Source organism: Adiantum capillus-veneris, chromosome 17, assembly GCF_014529385.1.
Source record: "Adiantum capillus-veneris isolate H3 chromosome 17, ASM1452938v2, whole genome shotgun sequence".
Taxonomy (NCBI): Eukaryota; Viridiplantae; Streptophyta; class Polypodiopsida; order Polypodiales; family Pteridaceae; genus Adiantum; species Adiantum capillus-veneris.
The window spans coordinates 39,737,747-39,748,228 of record NC_140947.1 but is presented as its reverse complement, the minus strand read 5'-3'; the positions used below and the strand labels follow the sequence as shown (position 1 = coordinate 39,748,228).

At 42.1% G+C, this 10,482-nt stretch overlaps 1 pseudogene; it reads left to right on the top strand.

Moving 5' to 3' along the window:
* Window positions 1-5,457: 5,457 nt before the first annotated feature.
* LOC147437102 (ras-related protein RABA1f pseudogene) lies at window positions 5,458-6,409 on the top strand (annotated as a pseudogene).
* The last annotated feature ends 4,073 nt before the right edge of the window (window positions 6,410-10,482 follow it).

Below are 10,482 nucleotides of genomic sequence, written 5' to 3'. Positions count from 1 at the left end.
TAGTAACAGCCGATGCAGCTTTCAAGGGACAACAAGCCTCTGTTACTCCCTTGATTGGGAAGTTGAGGCTTCATGTCCAAAGCTATGTCGACAATGAAGACTTCTTCATCTCTCCTCTCCAACATCAGGATGTTATCTTAGGGGCACCATGGTTTGATCGCATGGCTTCCAACATAAAGTTCCCTGAAAGGAGAATTTACTTCACCTACAGGGGAAAGAACATGTATATAGATGCTAGTGAGTGTGGTTGCACTATTCCACTTGTAAATCCTCTTTCTTTTGATAAATCAATGAAGAGCTCAGTTTCTGCGTACATGATTTATGTCAAAGAGTCTCTAAAAGCTAATAATGTTTCATCAAATGAAAATGATAGGAATCAAGAAGAGTTAGACTTGTCTACTTTTCTAAAAGGATTCCAAGATGTGTTCATCGATGATATCCCTATGGACCTACCTCCAAAACGAGGGGATGATGACCATCGTATTGAGCTCCTTCCAGGAAGCTCACCGCCTAACAAACCTCCTTATCGAGTCTCACAAGCTCAACAAGAGGAGATTATGAGGCAAGTACAGGAATTGGTAGACAAAGGGATGGTGAGGCCTAGTTCCTCTCCCTTTTGTTCTCCAGTCCTTTTAGTGCAAAAGAAAGATGGTACATACCGTATGTGTGTTGACTATTGAGCACGAAACCATATCACTATCAAAAACAGATTTCCCATGCCTCGGGTAGAAGATCTGTTTGATAAGCTACAAGGCTCTACCTACTTCAGTAGGATTGACCTTAAGAGTGGCTATCATCAAATAAGGATAGTGGATGAAGATATCCTAAAGACCGCGTTTCACACAACATTTGGTCTTTATGAATATCTAGTCATGCCTTTTGGCTTGACTAATGCACCAGCTACTTTCAATCGTCTCATGGAGAAAAGTTTTAGACCATATCGTAAATTCTCTGGAGTGTTCTTTGATGATATCATCATCTACTCCAAGTCTTTGGAGGAACATAAGCAACATCTCCAAGTGATTTTTCAAGCCTTGAGGGAGAACAAACTTTTTCTCAACCAAAAGAAAAGTGAATTCTTCCTTCAAGAGATTCAATATCTAGGTCATATTATCTCTCACGATGGTATTTGTATGGATCCATCAAAGTTAGAGGTAATAAAATCATGGCCTAAACCAAGGAATCTACATGATCTAAGAAGCTTTATTGGTATGTGTGCATACTATAGACGCTTCATAGAAAAATTCTCTCAAGTAGCAGGACCACTACACGACTTAACAAAGAAGAACGTTAAGTTTGTATGGACTGCTAAGGAGCAAAATGCTTTTGAAAAACTCAAAGAGAAGCTTACTTCCCAACCAGTCCTCGTGCTTCCGGATCTCTCAAAGCCATTTGAGGTCCAATGTGATGCTTGTGGTGATTGCCTTGGAGAAGTTTTGCTTCAAGAAGGGCATGCCATAGCATATGAGAGCCGAAGGCTCAATAGTGATGAACGAGTCTTGGGCATTTATGAGAAAGAGCTTTTAGCTATCCTACGAACCTACCACCAAAGTCTCAAGTATTTCATGACGCAAACCAAGCTTTCCGACAAACAAATGAGGTGGGCAAATTTTCTTTCGCAATTTAATTTCCATATTGCTCACATAGCTGGTAAGCACAATCAAGTTGCCGATGCACTTTCACGACGACCAAAAGTTAATGCGGTGTCTATAGCTGCTCACAATGATCTATCCTCTATGATAGATGAGTATGCTACTGACCCTGACTTTAGAGACATAATGTCAGCCCTTGCTTTGGGGAAGAAAGAGGAACCATTCACCTTGCAGGATGGTTATCTTCTCCACGGAAATAGGCTATGTGTTACCCATTCCCTTCGTGAGAAGGTTATGTATGAATCCCATGCTCCTCCATATGCAGGGCATAGAGGTATTCAAACTACTCTCCGAGGAGTAGAGACGTATTTCTATTGGCCTACCATGAAAGTGGACATACAAGAGTATGTTTCAAAATGTGTAGTATGCCAAAAGACCAAGTATGATAGAGGGAAGAAACCTGGATTACTCCAGCCATTGCCTATTCCAAATTCACCATGGGAGAGTATATCCATGGATTTCATCTTTGGATTGCCCAAGTCTATCCATGGGAATACAGGAATATGGACAATAGTCGACAGGTTTAGCAAGCAAGCACATTTTATTCCTGTCAAAAAGACTATTAAGGCACATCAAATGGCAACTCTCTTCATATCTCATATTTTCAAACACCATGGATTACCCACATCCATCGTGTCAGATAGAGATCCTAGAATGACCAGTAATTTTTGGAAAGGTCTCTTTGAAAATCTAGGAACAAGATTGAATTTCTCTTCGGCCTATCACCCACAAACGGATGGCCAAAGTGAGATAGCCAATCTTACGATACTCGATCTACTCAAAACTTATGTTACCAAAGTAGATCAAAGCTCACAATGGGAAAAGTATTTACCGCTAGTAGAGTATGCCTACAATAATACTGTACATACTTCTACGGGGAAAGCACCTTTCGAGATCATAGAGGGAAGACCTAAAAGTCCCTTGCTACTGAAAGTACATGGGAAGATCTTCGCCGCCAATGAGTATAGCTGTGACCTACAAGAATCTTTTCAAAAGATTAGGGAGGCTATAGCCATCTCTCAACAAAGGAAAAAAGCTGCTGCTGATAAGCACAGAAGAGCCTTAATGTTCAAAGAAAATGATTGGGTCTTACGCAAGTTTCCTAAGGCTCGATTAAGGCAAACGACGGGCAAAAATCGTACCGGCCATCAAAAGTATTATGCTAAACTAGAAAAAAGATACTATGGTCCTTTCCAAATCTTGAAGCCTATCAATGAGACGGCTTATCAACTCAAGTTGCCCAACCATTGGCTTATACACAATGCCTTTCATGTAAGCCTACTTAAGCCCTACAAAGGAGAGCCACCAATTGAACCAATTATTGAAGACCCTCCCGAAGTTGAAGACCAAGAAGAGGTGCTACAACCCGAAGCTGTCCTTTGGCATGAATACAAGGTACTATGACATGGTAAGATAATCCGACGGTATCTTATTAAGTTCAAAAATTATCCTTTTGAAGATGCTAAATGGATGCAAGGAGTACAACTTAAGGATAGTATGAACCTTGTCAATGCTTACAATGCTACATTAGAGTAAGCAAATGTACAACTCTCTTTTAAATGACTCATGTTTTTGTCTTATAAGACTAATCCTCTTTTTAATTGTGCACAAATTTAACTAGTATGCATGCTTAGAATCATGTTTGTGATGACGACGTCTCTCAAACACCAAGTAGAATTTGTCACTCTACTTTGGGAAAATGAAATGGACTAAAGAGCAGACATGCTTGCGGCAGCTATGTCTCCAAAGCACCAAACGGATTAGTCATCCATCTTGGAAATATGTCGTAGGGTCAAAAAAGGGATCCTCTACCCGCTAAGTACGATTGACTAATGACTAAGGCTTTATCACTTCTACCTCATAGTCGAGGACGACTATGATTTCAAGAGAGAGGTAATGTCATAAAATCTAATATCTAACCAACCCAAATGATTTTCCCATATTAAATTGATCACTTAATGTGGGAGAATAAACGGGAACAAGTGTTAAGATATAGATATGTGCTTATAGATCTATCTCAACACGGGGCCAATAGTAAAGGGTCTCAAATGGGAAATGGTCTATCAAGAGCAAGGCTAACCAATGGATCATAAGACTTTAGGGTTAGCCTCATTGAAGACCTCCAATAATGTGTGTAAAAGTCCTTTGACCTTAGGTAAGCTAGGGCTGAGCTTGAGGTAGGAACCCGGCCCAAGCTCGAGGTGTTTGTCCTGCTTGAGGTGCTTGTCGTGCTTGAGGTGTTTGTCCTACTTGAGGTGCTTGATTAAGGTGCTTGACTTGCCGCTTGATTAAGGTGCTTGAGGTGCCTTGACATGCTTGCCTGAGATGCTTGTGGGAATACCCCCTAGTCCAAGTGCTTTGTCATGCTTGATGACTAAGGTGCTTGAGCTCCTAAAGTCAAAACGATCCCTACAAGGAGGGGGGCGAGCCTACAAGGGGGGGGGGGGGGGGGGGGGGGATGAGAGAACACACACACACACACACACACACACACACACACACACACACACACACACACACACACACACACACACACACACACACACACACAAGGGAAGCCCCAGCTTGAAGAGGCAGCAAGGACACTTGTCAAGTTCATCCTCATGTTGCCCTCATGGTGCGCCTGAAGCCTATTGGTTGGCCACCCAAGGGGTCCAATGATAATTTAGGATATTTAATTAATTGATTTTGCATTTATCAAGTCCTCTCTCTTAAAGGGGAAAGGGGGACACTTGTCCCAAGGCTACCCCTGTTGCTTGTAATGGCTCCTGCTTGTGATTGGCTAGGCGTAGAGGGGTCCAATGAGCTTCAAGCATGAGCTACAAGGGGGGGTCGACCCAAGCAAGCTAGGGGGGTGCTTAGGGGGTATACTCACCCACACACACTCACAAACACTCTCATTGTGTACTATGCAAAGTGCAAGAGCTTTCTCTCCTTCTCCAAGCAAGTAGAGGTTGAGAGCCTACACCAACACTCTTGGCTATGGAGTGCAAATCCATCCAAGAGCCATGCTTCAATGCTTGAGCTTGCCATCTCCTTCTTCTTCATTACTATGCTATTATGTATGCTAGAAACAAGAGTATGATAAGTGAGGAACTAATTCTTTCTCTTACGAAATGTTTCTTCTTCCTCTTCCCTACCCTCATTCCCTGCTAGCTCTCTCCACCTTCGAAGGTGTTTGAGGTCTTGGGACTGAGGCTTGGGATAGTTAAAGCTTTCTTCAAGTTTATGTTATGTTTGTGATGCATGAAGCATTCCATCTTCATGGCATCACCTAGGTCACAAGGAACACAAAGATTGTATTGTAACAAGTCTCTCTTTATGGGAGAAATCATAATACAAATGCCTATTGGAGGGGGGACCGGCTCCACATAAATCCGGTCCTCAACTGTTGTCATGTTCTCTAAACTCTCTCTCTTGCAAAAGTATTGTCTATGCCAAGTTAACTAATTGCTATGATTATGTTGCTATCTTCAATTATGTCAAACCGCTATGCTCACAAAATCATTTCTTGAAAGTACTCTCATTAAATTCCGCTACTCTCAAATTGAATAGGCAAATTCCATTACAGACAATCAGTGTTCTTATGAAAAGCTTCAAAAAAAAATTATCTTTGGAGAAATTTAATCTCATAATCGGGCGTATTTTGGGAATTTTGAAAAATTTAAAGGACATTTTGGGAATTTAGGACAAGAGATCGGGGGAACTTTGGGAACTTTTGAAATTTGAGGGCAAATTAAAGGATTATTTTGGTTATTTTCCCTTTCACTGGTTTGCTACTGCAACAAGTCCACGCCGGCGCGGAATGGTTGCAGTAGCAGACCAAGGAGCTACTGGAGCGTGCGGTCCCCTTCAGCTGGCGGCCAAGATCACCTCCTCCAGTCAGTGCGGTTGTAGTCACAGAAGAAAAAATCTACCTGGAAGCCAGAAAAGCGTGTGCGGAGAGAGCCCATGCATGTGCTCCTTCCCCCCTTCTCAGGATGCTTCGCCTCCCTCCCCACTACACCATCTGCTCGCCTTCAGCGAGAGAGAGAGAGAGAGAGAGAGAGAGAGAGAGAGAGAGAGAGAGAGAGAGAGAGAGAGAGAGAGAGAGAGAGAGAGAGAGAGAGAGAGAGAGAGAGAGAGAGAGAGAGAGAGAGAGAGAGAATGGCTTCTTCTTAGTTCCTAACAGACTCCCACTTTGACTCCGGTGTAGGCAAGTCCAACCTGCTATTGCGCTTCTCTCACAATGAGTTCTCCCTAGAGTTCAGGTCCACCATCGATGTCAAGTTTGCTACCCGCACCATCAATGTCAATGGAAAGACCATCAATTAAGCACAGATTTGGAATACTGCCAGCCAAGAAAGATACCGAGCAATCACCAATGCATATTACCGGGGTGCAGTGGGTGCTTTGATCGTGTATGACATAGCTAGACATATGAATTTCGAGAACTCAGGGAGCACACAGACTCAAATGTTGTGATAATGCTTGTGGGAAACAAATCCGATCTGCGACACTTGAGGGCAGTTTCAACAGAGGATAGCCAGTCTTTTGCAGAGAGTGAGTGTTTATTCTTTATGGAGACCTCTGCCTTGGAAGCAACAAATGTTGAAAATGCATTCACACAAGTCCTTATGAAGATTTACAGGGTGGTTAGCGAAAAGGCACGTGACATAGGCGAAGACCTTTCTGCTGTACCAAGACAAGGGCAAACGATTAGTTATACAAGTAATGAGTCGACGACACCTAAGAAAGTTGGGTGTTGTTCAGCATAATGGTGAAGGCCACCATAAAGTTGTCATGAACACCAGGCAGCAAGATTTTTTGTTTGGATTCGTTGGAGGAAATTTATGGCAACATTTGAGTGGAAATAGAGCTGCTTCAAGAGGTAACAAGCTAGGTGCCGTATGTCTGTAGATGATCCTCTTGCTTTTGAGATGCAGCAGGAAGAAGATGGATATTTTAGAGTGAGTATTCACCTGCAATCTTCTCTAACTTCATTTGTCATGAGGTGGGGAGATGCTTTCTGGGTTGGTTTTGAAGAGGCTTTATGATAGAATAGGAAGTTTTGCTTCAAAACTAGCCTTTGGAGCTAACCATGCTTGGAAGTAATTTCAGCATGTTCTAGATATTGTTTTTGTTGGTTGGAAAATTTAGTATGCTGCTGATATAGAGTTTTCTATAGCAAGCAACTTCTTTGTGCTAGATGGCTTGTAGACTTTTGTATTTTGGTCCTGGTAGATTACTTAAGGTTTGGTTACAAAGAGAGAGAGAGAGAGAGAGAGAGAGATATGGTTCTGCGGTTTTTAACAGCAAGCCTTCATTTTGGTGAGAGATGTCGGCACTTTCATCTTCACGCTAGACATAGAGCTCAACGGTGCGATCCAGATCGCAGCTCTTGAGACTACTTAAAATACATTGAACCCTTGTTTTTTTCTAACACTGCTTAGGCCCTTGGTTGGGGTTGATCACTTTTTACTCTAAGACACCATTTTACACTTTGATAAATGGCTACCTATAGGAGAGTGAATGCTAGAGGCCTACGCTAATGGTACAAACCACTATAGATCATTACATTGTTGCACTTGGGAGTCATGTTTGATAGGTTGAAAAAGTGCACTTTGAAGAATCCCGAAGACTACGGATGGAAATGTATTCCAAGTGGATAATAGAGGTGGAAAGTGCTAGAACAACATATGCTAGGTGCCCTTGTCTTGTCGCAAGCACCGATGTGGAATGATTTTGTCGACACTTGGGACAAGCTGGGGGCATTTATTTGTTCCATGATTGAAATTGGCTCCAAGTTTGGTTCCATGGGATTAGTCATCATGGGATTTGAGTTTGGTTGTGAGGCTAGTTTGCAGCAATGAAAAACCTCTTGTACTTCTGCAATTTTCTCTTAGTAATAAACAATGTTTAAAGGGACTTGCTCGATTATTTCATTGCTCAGAAATACCTGCTCGCCAATTTGTATAACCCTTTCAAGATGAGATTCTTAATGAGGTAGCAGGTATGTGATGGCTACTCTGGTTACTTTCAAATAGGTATTGCATTGGAGGATTAATTAAAAACAACCTTCATCACTCCTTGGGGTTGTTTTGCTTTTAGAGTCACGCCATTTGGTTTGACAAATGCTCCAGCAATGTTTCAACAATTCATGAACATGGTGTTTCAAGCATTCTTTGGGAAGTCTATTAGAGTATTCGTAGATGATTTTTTCATCTATAGCTCTAAATCATTGCATCTACAGAAGGCAGAAGAAGGCTTGAAGAAGCTATATGATATGGGAGGTCAACTCAATCCCGACAAGTGCCACATAGGTGAGGATGAAGTGATCTTGTTTGGTCACAAGGTTTCTTCCAAAGTCATTGAGGTAGATCCAGCAAAGGAACAAGCTCTCATTGAGCTACCATCACCAAAGAGTCTTAAGGAGGTAATTTCATTTATCGAAAAGGTGAAGTACATGTCACGCTTCATTCACTTGGCATCGGAGTTACTTCACCCCTCCAAAAGTTGACACAACAAGTAGGTTTGCATGGTCTAATGATCTTGAAGAGTACATCCCTTGTATAAAAATGGTTGGTGGAACTACCAACACTCATGCCTCCATGTTGGGAGTTTACATTCTTTGTTAGCTCAAGTGTCGGTAAAGAGACATTGGGTGCGGTATTGTTGCAGCAAGATCCTCATAACACTAGGATGCGACCTGTCTACTTTGCTATCCGGGTCATGAATGCACTTGAAAAGGATTACACAGAAGCAGAATCTATGATGCTTTCTCTTGTCTTTGCAGTGAGAAAGTTTAGATCCTACCTCCTACCAAAACCCTTTATCATAATACTGAAAACTTGTTTCCTTGGGTGTCATCTCAAATGACACTAATTCCGAGGATTTCAAAATGGATCATGGAATTGCAAGAGTTCCAATACTCTTTCAGAATAGAAGATAGTGTACGTGCACAATTAGCATGGATTCTCACCTATAGAGTGCATGAAAGGAACATCAAGGTGCCTGAAGTAAAAACCCTACCCTTACCACCACCAAGGCATTTACCTAATGCATTCACCTTGTTCTTTGATGAAGCATTTAAGAAGGCTAGAGGAAAATCAGGGGGAGGGCTTGTGTTTCTTGATTCAAATGGTGAGGTTGTTATGAAAGAGCATGTGAATTTTCCCGGTTCCACGAGCAATAATGAAGCAGAGTACGACATACTAATCCATGGTTTGCAGATGTGTGTTTCTCAAAAGATACTGTGTCTCATGGTAAAAGGGGATGCACTTCTCATTGTGAAGAAAATTTTAGGTATTTGGGCTTGTAAGAATGAAAGGCTAAGGCAAAAGGTTCATGCCATCCATAAACTCTTCAATCAATTTGAAGAAGTACAATTGTATCATATTCCTAGGAAACAAAATGAAGATGCTGATTTGCTTGCCCAAAAACCAGTTGCATGTGTGGAGAGTGAAGTGCAGGTCATCATGGAAGCAACAGTGATAAAGCAACCAAGGTACCAGGGGATGGAGTCATTGGCTCCCATTGTGAGCTACATTTTAGAGGGAGAGTTTCCGGAGGGCTTCACAAAGGCTCAAAAGCGGAGGCTCATTAAGAAGGCGAGTTCATGTTTGTTTTTGGAAGGTGCCCTCTACCAAAGGGGAAAAGATCAAGTTTGTAGGAAAATACCGACAAGCAAGGAGATTCCAGCCATTCTTGAAGGTTTGCATGAGGAAGCGTGTGGTGGTCATTTTGCAAAGGAACTCACTGCAAAAAAGATTTTGCTTGCCGGGTATGTTTGGCCTAGCTTGCACATTGATGTTCAACATTGGTGTAAAAGCTTCCACATATTTCAGATTAATGGAAACAAGCTCCTGTTACATGGTCCATGTCAGTTAGTCCTTGCAAATAGTCCGTTTGTAAAATGGGGCATTGATGCTATGGGTCCATTGCCTAGGACTAAAAATGGAAAATTGTATATCTTGGTGGCCATAGACTACATGACTAGGTGGGTAGAAGCTCAAAGTGTGGCAAGAGTAAATGAGAGGACAGTTAGCAAGTTAGTGTACGCTCGCATTTGTTGCAGATTTGGCACACCTTTGGAGATTGTTTCTGATAATGGTCAAGGATTTAGGAAGGGCTTTCTCACAGAAGTTTGTGATGAGCTTCACATTCTACATCGGCATAGCACACCCTACTATCCTCAGTCAAATGGTTTGGTAGAGAAGGCTAATGGCATCATTGCAGGAATCATCCGAAAGATGGTAAAGAACAAGACAAAGCTATGGGATGACTTCTTGGATGGAGCATTGTGGGCCTATCGGACTACCTACAAGGAAGCAACAGAGTTCACACCCTTTCACCTAGTCTATGGTCAATAGTCTATGGTCAAGAAGCTTTGCAACCCATCGAGCTCAACATTCCAATGATGCGACTTCATGGAAAGGTGGCACAAGGAGAAGAAGCAGCATGGGAAGATCACATTCTCACCCTAGCAGAGCTAGAATGTAAACGGGAGGCGTCTTATGAGTGCTATAAAAGAAAGGCTACGCAAATAAAGGACAAGCTCGACAAAAAGGTCAAAGACAAAGGTATCAAAGAGGGATACCTTGTACTAAGGTATAACAATCGACTTGATAATCGGTTTGATGCCAAATTTGAGACCAGATGGCAGGGACCATACATTGTCAAGAAGATCTTCAACTCTAGCTACTATCAGCTCGTGGATTTGGATGGAAAGGAGCATGCTAAGAAAGTAAATGGCTACCGACTAAAGCCATATTTAAGCCGCCTCCTTCCAAAGGACTTAAAGAACCAACAATGCAAGGAGAAGTCTAGGGAGGTAGGCTGCTACTATTGC